Raw genomic sequence first — 11,276 nt, 5'->3', positions numbered from 1 at the left:
GTCTCTAGCTTATATAAATGATGATTTCACACATTGAGGAAGAAAGAGCGTTGATAGAATGGGGGCGGCGGGACGGGAAAAACCAGTTGCAAACTGCGAAAAACAGTTACATAGATTGCAAAATAATTGAAGCATATAATTAAAAAAAAGTTATTTTGCAACTCTCAGTGGAGCTAAGAGGGACCTGACATCTGAAACACTGACACCTTTGTTGTAACACATTTATGGGGTGTTGATTACTTTGGCTGGGGAATGTTTTTAACTGTTCTCGTAAAAACCGAACGGTTAGTGCCTTTGGTTGTGAGTTAATTATAGCTTTGAGTTCTTGTATAAGCAATTAAAAACTGTCCTATTGTTAATGACAGAGGGTGATCAAATTGCCAGAATGTTCGTCAAACCAACCTAATGCGCTGCGTAACTTTGTATTGACCATGAAAATTTCGTTTTGTGCTTTTACAATACAGTTGATTCCAGATAAATACACAACTGATGCAAGCATAATTCCAATGAAAACATAGATTCCTATGTATTCAATCTCTTCTCATTTACTCCCATTAAATAGAATTCCTGACAAAATTCTGAAAGTTATTTACAAAAATATTATCAGTTGTGCTTTTGCATTTTAAAAATGTTATTTCACAAGTTATTTATTTTAATGTGACTTTAAGGTTAAAAAGTATATAGTGAATGCAACTTCATTTAATTTTTGATCCTTTACACATTCACATTTCAATTGTTTTTAGATTAAAAAGGGTTACATCTATAAAGTTATTTGTCCTGTGACTGATTTCCTTCACCATGCTGGCTTGCATTTACTTTTTACAAAATAGTAACAGATCAGGCTAGAACTTGACAGTGCAATCTGATTTATGCAAGTTTCTAAAACTATCTATCACATGTGGCCCCTTTTTATACTGCATGTTTTACATGTTTATATAACAGTCACCATAATCCAAAAGTGATTCATTATATGAGTTCTTTGAGATGTTTTGATGTGATAAGGAGCTATATAAATTTAAGTATTATTTGTTAACAATGTGTCAGCTGGTTTCAATTGTACCAATTCACGAATGTAAGTTATTTGTCATACCAGTATGCAAATTTTCCAACAATGGTCATTTATAGTATTGCAGTGAAATAATCATACTGTTTGACCCCCCTCTACTGCCTCTTTGTTGTCAGACTGTTTGTCCAACATCCAGTCTTGAGTGAGCCACAATTTCCTCCAGCCAAACATTGGGAAGACTGAAGCCATCATCTGCGACCCCTGCCACAGACTCCATACCACTAATTCCTTCGCTCCTCCCTGTCTCAAGCTGAACACGGTTGTTCATGATCTCAACGTCCTATTTAATCTGAGCTTCCAACTCCATATCTTCTCCATCCCAAAGACCGCCTACTTCTACATCTATAACGTTGCCTGTCTCCATCCCACCTCAGCCCATCTGCTGTTGAAACCCTTATCCATGCCTTTGTCCCCTCCAGACTTCACTATTTTCCATGCTTCCCAGGGCAGGCTCCCATCCTCCAAAATTCAGCTCATCCAAAACCTTGCTGCCCATATCCTATCCTGCTCAACCATCGCCCCTTTCTTCACTGACCTACATGCTCCCAGACCCCCAACACCTCAATTTAAAAATTCTGGTCATTGTGTTTAAATCCCTTAATTAGCCCCACCCATCTATCTTCTATATATCTATATATATAAAAGGATCGATCTGTCTGTCTGTCCTTCGGTGTGTCTGTCCGGCTATACACTCTAAAGTTATAGAGCGTACCTACACGTGCGTTACATCAAAAGAAAGCTTACGATTCCGGAACGGTCATAAGCGTATTTATGTTTTGGCGAGACAAAAATTGCGGCCGTGGTATCCAAAAAACGTTCAAAATTCCGCTCATTAGTATAGAGTGACAGCATAGAGTGACATTAAGGTCGACCAATCGTACGGTCGAGCGACCCGACGGTCGACCAATCGCTGCGTGGCGGGGGTGGGTTCGTCGCGCGTGCGGGCGAGCCCTCCTAGAGTCGAGTGACAGGATGATTGACCAATCCTACGCTTCGGTGACATGACGGTCGACCAATTGGTGCGTGTGTGGGCGGGCCTAATCGTTTTGAACCGAGGTGAGTGTCAGCCATCTTGATTCGTAAGTTTATTTTTTTTTCCCACTTTCTGTACGTGTGGAGGGGATTTTATGCAGCACAAATTCAGTACTTAGGAGCCCAACTAGCTCATTATATTATTTGCGTGTAATAAATGAGTCCAGTATGTCAATTTTTTCTCGAGGTCTGATGCCTGCAGGCCTCAGGCCTCAGGCCTCAAGCCTTGAAGCCTGGGCATCTGTTTGCCAGCATATCTTCTAACTTTATATCTTCTTTCCTTAAAAAAAATTCGGCTTTTGTAGTTAGGAGGGATTCTTTTAAAAAAATACAAATTTCCGATGTTGTACTTTGTAGCTCCTTTTTTTAAAAATAAAGACATTTTGCAGTATTTTATTTTAAAAAAAAGACATTTTGCCTGCTTCCAACCGACATGACAAAATGGCCTCTGGCTTCTTCACCCGCCCAGAAGGCTGGCCGACAGCTTTTTTTTTCTTTACTTCCCCCCCCCGCCCCCATACCCGTTGCTCGCGCGTCCACTGACTCAGGCCGGGAGCACGGGGTCTCCTGGGCGGTTGCGCCTGCAGCGCGATATCACGAGCGGCGCCGGAGGGAGAGGGGGGAGGGTACCCATTGCTCGCGCGTCCACTGACTCAGGCCGGGAGCACGGAGTCTCCTGGGCGGTTGCGTCCGCAGCGCGATATCACGAGCGGCGCCAGAGGGAGAGGGCCGGGGAGGGAGAGGGCCGGGGAGGGAGAGGGCCAGGGAGGGGGAGAGGGAGGGCCGGAAAGACTGAGGGGTGGGTGGGAGAGGGAAGGAGTGAGGGGTGGGAGAGAGAGGGAGGGAGGGAGAAAGTGAAAGGGAGTGAGTGAGAGGAGGGGTGGGAGAGGAGGGGTGGGAGAGGGAGGGAGGGAGAATGTGAAAGGGAGTGAGTGAGAGGAGGGGAGAGGGGGAAGGAAGGAGAAAATGAAAGGGAGGCAGTGAGAGGAGAGGAGGGAGGAGAGGAGTGGGGGGAGGGAGGAGAGGAATGGGGGAGGGAGGAGAGGAGGGGAGAGAGGGGGGAGGGAGAGAAGGGGGGGGAGAGAGGGGGAGGGAGAGGGGGAGGGAGAAGAGAGGAGGAGGGAGGACATCAATGCCCGAGCTCAGACGTTTAGCTAAGCGCAGAGAGACAGAGACTCACCTCAGATGGTGTCCACCGGGGCTGCGCAGAGTCTCCGTCTCCTCACACAACACACACTCTCCCCTCCCCCTCCTCTCTCCCCTCCCCCTCCTCTCTCCCTCCCCCCTCCCCTCTCCCCCCTCCCCTCCCCCTCCCCCCTCTCCCTCCTCCCTCTCCCCCCTCCGTCCCCTCCTCCCTCCCCCTCCCTCCTCCACCCCTCCCCCTCCCCCCCCTCTCTCTCTCTTCCCCCCAGCCGCTCTCTCTCTTCCCCCCAGTCGCTCTCTCTCTTCCCCCCAGTCACTCTCTCTCTCTCTTCCAACAACAACATACCCTCGAAAAAGCCTCGGCACCGCCGGGCACTCCAGCTAGTATATATATAAAAGAGTTTGTCTCTGTCTGTCTGTCTGTCTGCCTGTCCGGCTATACAATCAAAAGTTATAGAGCGTACCTACACATATGTTATATCAAAAGAAAGCTTATCATTAGGGGAGTCTAATAGGTGTATTTACTTTTTGGTCAGACAAAAATTGTTCGGACAGTATACAAAAAAGGTTCAAAAAACGGCAAAATTCCGCTCATTAGCGTTGAGTGACGTGATGGTTGACCAATCGTACAGGGGATAGCGTTGAGTGACGTGATGGTTCACCAATCGTACAGGGGATAGCGTTGAGTGACGTGATGGTTGACCAATCGGTGCATCGCGGGGGGGGGGTTCATTGTGTGTGTGGGCGGGCCATCCTACAGGGGATAGCGTTGAGTGACCTGATGGTTGACCAATCGGTGCGTCACGGGGGGCGTTTCATTGCGTGTGTGGGCAGGCCTAATCCTTCTGAGCTGAGGTGAGTGGCCGCCATCTTGATTCCTAACTATTGATTTATTTTTCCCACTTTCTGTGTGTTTATTTTGAAATACAGATTTCCAGCAAAAAAAAAGTTGGTTTTAAAAGAAAAAAAAATCCTTTTGCAAAGGGGACTCGGGCTTTCCCCCCTTCGGTGGTGGATGAGCTGCCTGCAGGCCTCGAAGCCTCGGCCTCTCCTCGCCAGCCACGCCCGAGCTAGGCACCGCCCGTCCCGCTGGGCCCGATTCCAAACCAGCGGCCCGCGATCGCCGCCATCTTGGTAAAGGCTGGCGTGGCGGGACTGAGCCGAGCGTGGCCATCGCCACCATCTTGGTAAAGGCTGGCGGGCGGGAGACAGCGAGCGCTGTGAACGTCGGCGGCGGCACGGAGCGGGACCTGAGAGTCGGGCCGGGCCTCACGCGCTCGGCCGCGCACCGGCCGGCCCTAAGGCGCTGATCCGCACATGGGGGCTTCGGCTCACCGCGTCCGAGCTCGGAGGAAAGGGAGAGAGAGAGGGGGGGAGGGAGGGAGAGAGAGGAAATCAGGGAGAGACGGGGAGGGAGAGGAGGAGGGGGAGGGAGAGGAGGAGGGGGAGGGTGAGGAGGGGAGAGAGGGAGGGTGAGGAGAGGGGGAGGGTGAGGAGAGGGGGAGGGAGGGTGAGGGAGGGAGAGGAGAGGGGAAGGAGGGAGAGAGAGTAAAGCAGGGAGAGACGGGGAGGGTGAGGGAGGGAAAGAGTGAGGGGGTGGGAGAGGGAGGGAGCGCTTGCCTTCTTCCTTCTTTCCTTCGCAGGGGTCCATCGGGCCAGGCCTGAGGCGCTCCTTCCCCCCCTCTCTCCAGGCTAATCCCGAACTTAATCCAGCAGTCTCTCTCTCTTCCCCCCCATCTCTCTCTTTTCCCCCAGTCTCTCTCTCTCTCTCCCTCCCCCTCTCTCTTTCCCTCTCTCTCTCCCCCCACAGTCTCTCTCTCTTTCTTCCCCCCAGTCGCTCTCTCCCCCCCAGTCTCTCTCTTCTCCCCCCAGTCTCTCTCTCTTCCAACAACAACATGCCCTCAAAAAACCCTCGGCACCACCGGGCACTCCAGCTAGACCCTAATAACATAGCCAAGATCAGAAACTGTTTGTGTGGCTGCAACCTTAAGTGCACACCGAAGCACTTATGTGCTATGCCAAAACACCACACCTTATATATGTAGGCCAGGACACTGTCCTCTCGGATCTGGGCTCAAACCCAGACCAATTGATGGATGGAAATCAATTGCTTTAAGAGTGTTAAATTTGCACAGTTTCAATCCAAATTCTAATAGGTCATATTTTGAATTAGGCTGGTCAAAATTTAGGATTAGACAAGCCTAGCCCCACAGGAACAGAATCAAATTAAACGGGTGACATCACTAAGATTCCAGGAAGTGTTTTGCCCACCTAAACTGATTTAAATAAAAACAAATTAACTAAATAACAAGTTAAATTAAAATGGTAAGCAGATCCTGGTGGGCACCACAGTACAAAACTGATCATAATTCAAAATTACATTGCACTAAATTATCAGTCTCACTGAAAGAGGCCACATGGATGATTTGTGTAGAAAAACAAGATACGTGGGAATGTTATTTTGATGTTAGGGGTTGCTGAAACAGATTGGAGCTCAGCCCTTTTTTAAGTCGTCTTATAACTGAACTGGGAATGTTTGATACTGACACTGGATGTCAAAAGTGGAACAGTGATCCATTCCTCAGCACCAACATCCTTCATCTTGATGAGGGAAAAATATACTGTTGCCTTTCTGGATTTTTTGACTATTTCTCCACAGAAAGGATTTGGAAAATACGTTACTTTTAATGCTCGGTTTTTAAAAAGCAATGTGTATTCTCGTGGATTTTTTTGAAAAAGAAGCACCTAGACAAAAGTTGTTTCTTTAAGAGAAGTACTTGTTTATTAAATTCCTCATTCTTAATTACATTAATCATTTTCTTAGGTCCTTCTGGCACTACTCACCATTCCCTGCCCGGTAAATGATCTAGACGAGGGAACTAGATGTAATATCTCCAAGTTTGCAGACGACACAAAGTTGGGTGGGCGTGTGTGCTGTGAGGAGGATGCCGAGAAACTCCAGTATAATTTGGACAGGTTGGGTGATTGGGCAGAAACATGGCAGATGCAGTATAATGTGGATAAATGCGAGGTTATCCACTTTGGTGCCAAAAACAGGAAGGCAGATTATTATCTGAATGGCAATAGATTGGGAGAAGGGGAAGTGCAACAAGACCTGGGTGTCCTTGTGCACCAGTTGCTGAAGGTAAGCATGCAGGTGCAGTAGGCGGTTAAGAAGGCAAATGGTATGTTGGCCTTCGTAGTGAGAGGGTTCGAGTACAGGAACAAGGATGTCTTGCTGCAGTTGTACAGGGCCTTGGTGAGACCACACCTTGAGTATTGTGTGCCGTTTTGGTCGCCTTATCTGAGGAAGGATGCTCTTGCCATGGAGGGAGTGCAGCGAAGATTCACCAGACTGATACCTGGGATGGCAGGAATGACGTATGAGGAGAGATTGGGTTGATTGGGCTTATACTCGCTGGAGTTTAGAAGAATGAGAGGGGATCTCATTGAAACTTATAAAATTCTAACAGGACTAGACAGACTAGATGCAGGAAGGATGTTCCCAATGGCCAGGGAGTCCAGAACCAGCAGTCACAGTCTAAGGATAAGGGGTAAGCCATTTAGGACAGAGATGAGGAGGAATTACTTCACCCAGAGAGTGGTGAACCTGTGGCATTCTCTACCACAGAAGGCAGTGGAGGCCAATTCATTAAATATATTCAAGAAGGAGTTAGATATATTTCTTAAGGCTAAAGGGATCAAGGGATATGGGGAGAAGGTAGGGACAGGGTACTGAATTTGGATGATCAGCCATGATTTCATTGAATGGCGGAGCAGGCTCGAGGGGCCGAATGGCCTACTCCTGCTCTTATGTTTCTATGAGAGGGGACTGCCTAGCAGGACTGACTCATAGGAAATGTGCAAATGAGATAGAGACTAACACATCTTTTGATGTTACTTCATTCTATGTAAGAAGTACCCTGTCTCTGCTTGGCAAATCTCCCTGATGGCGTGAGAAACTGGCCGTGAATGCACATCTTACAACTCCAAAGTACAGCATGCTGGAGGTCTAATGCATTACATAAGAACATAATAATTAGGAGCAGGAGTAGGCCATACGGCCCCTCGAGCCTGCTCTGCCATTCAATAAGAATATGGCTGATCTTCGATCTCAACTCCACTTTCCTGCCCGATCCCCATATCCCTTGATTCCCCTGGAGTCCACAAATCTATCTCTCTCAGCCATTGTTTATTATAATTGATGTAAACCACACTTATGTACTCAATCTAGTTGATTAACAGTAAATATTTAAAAATTCTTAAACATGCTTGATTAACATTTTATATTTTTTAATGCATGCCACATATATCTTCAGTTTTTTTTAAGATTGGTGTTGCTTCCTGTGCTTTCAATGGACTGTTGATATCATCAGCAGGTAATGTAATCCTGGAAAATTTAAAAAACTCAAGGGAAATTAAATTAAATCTGCAGAACATATTCCTACATATTCCTACAAGCAACAACACGATAAATAATATTTTCAATTTTTTAAATTACAGAGAAGTAATAGTGCTGAAAATCTTAGGCATCAGCACTTTTAACACAATTTTCATTTCTGGTTCACTCTAGACTCATTTATATGGTAATTTGATTTTTCATTGGTGAACCAGTACTGATTGGGTTGATTTACAAATAGAGCCAAAGCTGTAGTGCAGGGCAGATTATTTGTGCATCCAGTTGGGTTTTATTTTTGATTTATGTAGACAGATGAGACAACCATTTTGAACGATGTAGCAACCATTTCATTATTCTTGCAAGTTGACAGCCATTTGTGTTGTGACAGCAGCTATATTAAAATATGATCTGCAATTAGATAGAAATAACTTGCATTTATATAGCACCTTTCACAACCTTAAGTACTTTTGAAGTATAGTCACTGTTATAATGTAGGGAAATGCAGCAGCCAATTTGCACACAGCAATGTCCCACAAACAGCAGTGAGATAATTGACCAGATAATCTGTTTTAGTGATGTAGGTTGAGGGATAAATATTGGCCAGGACACCTGTTCTTCTTTGAATAGTGCCATGGGATTTTCTACATCCACCTGAGAGGGCAGATGGTCCTCAATTTAACGCCGCACCCGAAAGATGGCACCTCCGATAGTGCAGCACTCCTTCAGTACTGCACTGAAGTGTCAGCCTGGATTACATGCTCAAGCCTTTGGAGTGGGGCTTGAATACACAACCTCTGAGCGAATGCTACGTCTGAGCCAAGGCTGACACCTCAAGTTCATGTGTCAATTTTAAATTTCATATCAACCCTATCAAGAGTGGCACTGGGAAAGATCCAGGATCACAAGCACCCACTTAGCTTGGGTATGGTATGCACATATCTGATCCAGACGGAGAAAGAAAGAACTTAGCACATGAACAAATCCTTTTTTTTGCATCACAACACACTCCATTCCCATTCAAGTGATTAATTCTCTTTGGAATATTTTTCCTAGTGGCATACCACATTGACACACCAACTTAGAGTTGTTAACAACAACAACTTGCATTTATATAGCACCTTTAGAGTAGATAAATGTTCCAAAGTGCTTCACAGGAATCTAATTTAAAAAATGGACGCTAAGCCAAAGAGATATTAAGACAGGTGACAGAAGCTTTGGTCAAAAAGGTGGGTTTTAAGAAGAGGCTTAAAGGGAGTGAGCGAGGCGGACAGATTTGTGGAGGGAATTTCACAGTGTGGGACTTAGGTGGCTGAAGGCAGTATTGCCAATGCTGAGGTGAAGGGAAAGGCGGAAAGCTCAAGAGGCCAAAGTCAGAGGATTCTGGAGTGCTGGAGGAGGCTACAGAGGTTACAGAAATGGAAAGGGATAAGGCCATGAAGGGATTTAAACACAAGATTGATCATTTTAGGCTACAGGATGATATAGATGGGTTGGTCAGATGGGCGGAGCAGTGGCAAATGGAATTTAACCCTGAAAAGTGTGAGGTGATGCATTTTGGACGGGCTAACAAGGCAAGGGAATACACAATGAATGGTAAGACCCTAGGAAAGACAGAGGATCAGAGGGACCTTGGTGTGCATGTACATAGATCCCTGAAGGCAGCAGAACAGGTGGATAAGGTGGTTAAAAAGGCATATGGGATACTTGCCTTCATTAGCCGAGGCATAGAATATAAGAGCAGGGAGGTAATGATGTAGCTGTACAAAAAGCTGGTAAGGCCACAGCTGGAGTACTGTGTGCAGTTCTGGTCACCACACTATAGGAAGGATGTGATTGCTTTGGAGAGGGTGCAGAGGAGATTTACCAGGATGTTACCTGGGCTGGAGCGCTTCAGCTATGAAGAAAGACTGGACAGGCTGGGGTTGTTTTCCTTGGAGCAGAGAAGGCTGAGGGGGGACCTGATTGAGGTGTACAAAATTATGAGGGGCATAGATAGGGTAGATAGAAGGGAACTTTTCCCCTTAGTAGAGGGGTCAATAACAAGGGGGCATAGATTCAAGGTAAGGGGCAGGAGATTTAGAGGGGATTTGAGGAAGAACTTTTTCATCCAGAGGGTGGTTAGAATCTGGAACTCACTGCCTAAAAGGGCAGTAGAGGCAGGAACCCTCACAACATTCAAGAAGCATTTAGATGAGCACTTGAAACGCCATAGCATACAAGGCTACGGACCAAGTGCTGGAACATGGGATTAGATTAGACAGGGCTTGATGGCCGGTGTGGATGCGATGGGCCGAAGGGCCTCTTTCTGTGCTGTATAACTCTATGACTCTAAGTGTTGGGGGACAGAAATCTATGCAGGTCAGTGAGGACAGGGGTGATGGGTGAGCGGGACAGTGCGGGAATGGATATGGGCATTTGGAAATCTACAGAGGGTGAAGGAAGGGGAGCTGGCCAGAAGAGGATTGGAATAATCGAGCCGGGAGGTGAAAAAGACATGGATGAGATTTTCAGCAGCAGATGGGCTGAGGTGAGAGGGAGGCAGGCAATGTTATCAAAGTGGAAGTAGGCAGTCTTTGTGATGGAGAGGATATAGGGTTAGAAGCTCAGCTTGGGGTTGAAAGAAAAGAAAGACTTGCATTTATATAGCGCCTTTCACAACCACCGGACGTCCCAAAGCACTTTACAGCCAATGAAGTACTTTTTGAAGTGTAGTCACTGTTGTAATGTAGGAAACACGACAGGCAATTTGCATACAGCAAGCTCCCACAAACAGCAATGTGATAATGACCAGATAATCTGTTCTTGTCATTATGTTGATTGAGGGATAAATATTGGCCAGGATACCAGCAATAACTCCCCTGCTCTTCTTCAAAATAGTACCATGGGATCTTTTACGTCCACCTGAGAGAGCAGATGGGGCGTCAGTTTAACGTCTCATCCGAAAGACAGCGCCTCCGCAGTGCCGCACTCCCTCAGCACTGCACTGGATTGTCAGCCTAGATTTTTGTGCTTAAGTCTCTGGAGTGGGACTATGAACCCACAACCTTCTGACTCAGAGGCGAGAGTGCTACCCACTGAGCCACAGCTGACACTTGAATAGTGGTTGAATGAGGTTGAGGTTGCAAACGGTCTGGTTCAGCCTGAAATTGTAAGAGGGGATGGAGTTGGTGGCGAGGGTACAGAGTTTATGGCGGGGGCTGAATAGAATGGCTTCGGTCTTCCTGATGTTTAACTGTTTGAAAGATTGGGTACTGGACAAGCATTCTGACAGCACAGATGTAGTGGAGGGGCGGGAAAGATGGTGGAGAGATACAGCTGGGTGTCGTCAGCATAACTGTGGAAGCTGACCCCCTATCTAGCTGTGTATATCACTAAATATTTAGTGGTTCAACATGATATTTGCACTTTGGCTCCCTTCAATTCTTTTTGAAACGGAGATGTTTGTTTTAAATGGTGAGCTTCCAACCACTAGATGATATAATTGTAGCTTTAAAGCCAGTTTCGCTCAAAACACATGGCACTGTTTGTGGTTTGAAAAAACCGTTTTCCGAGAAGTCCAGCATGACGTGTTCCACACGGATACACTGCCCTTTTTAGTATTTTTTGTTATATATGTCAGAGCAGCAGGGGGCGGGA

The sequence above is a fragment of the Somniosus microcephalus genome, chromosome 19 (genome assembly GCF_052327205.1).
Source record: "Somniosus microcephalus isolate GS21.2 chromosome 19, FLI_Smic_1.0, whole genome shotgun sequence".
NCBI classification, from domain to species: Eukaryota; Metazoa; Chordata; class Chondrichthyes; order Squaliformes; family Somniosidae; genus Somniosus; species Somniosus microcephalus.
Note: the sequence above shows the minus strand (reverse complement) of the source record.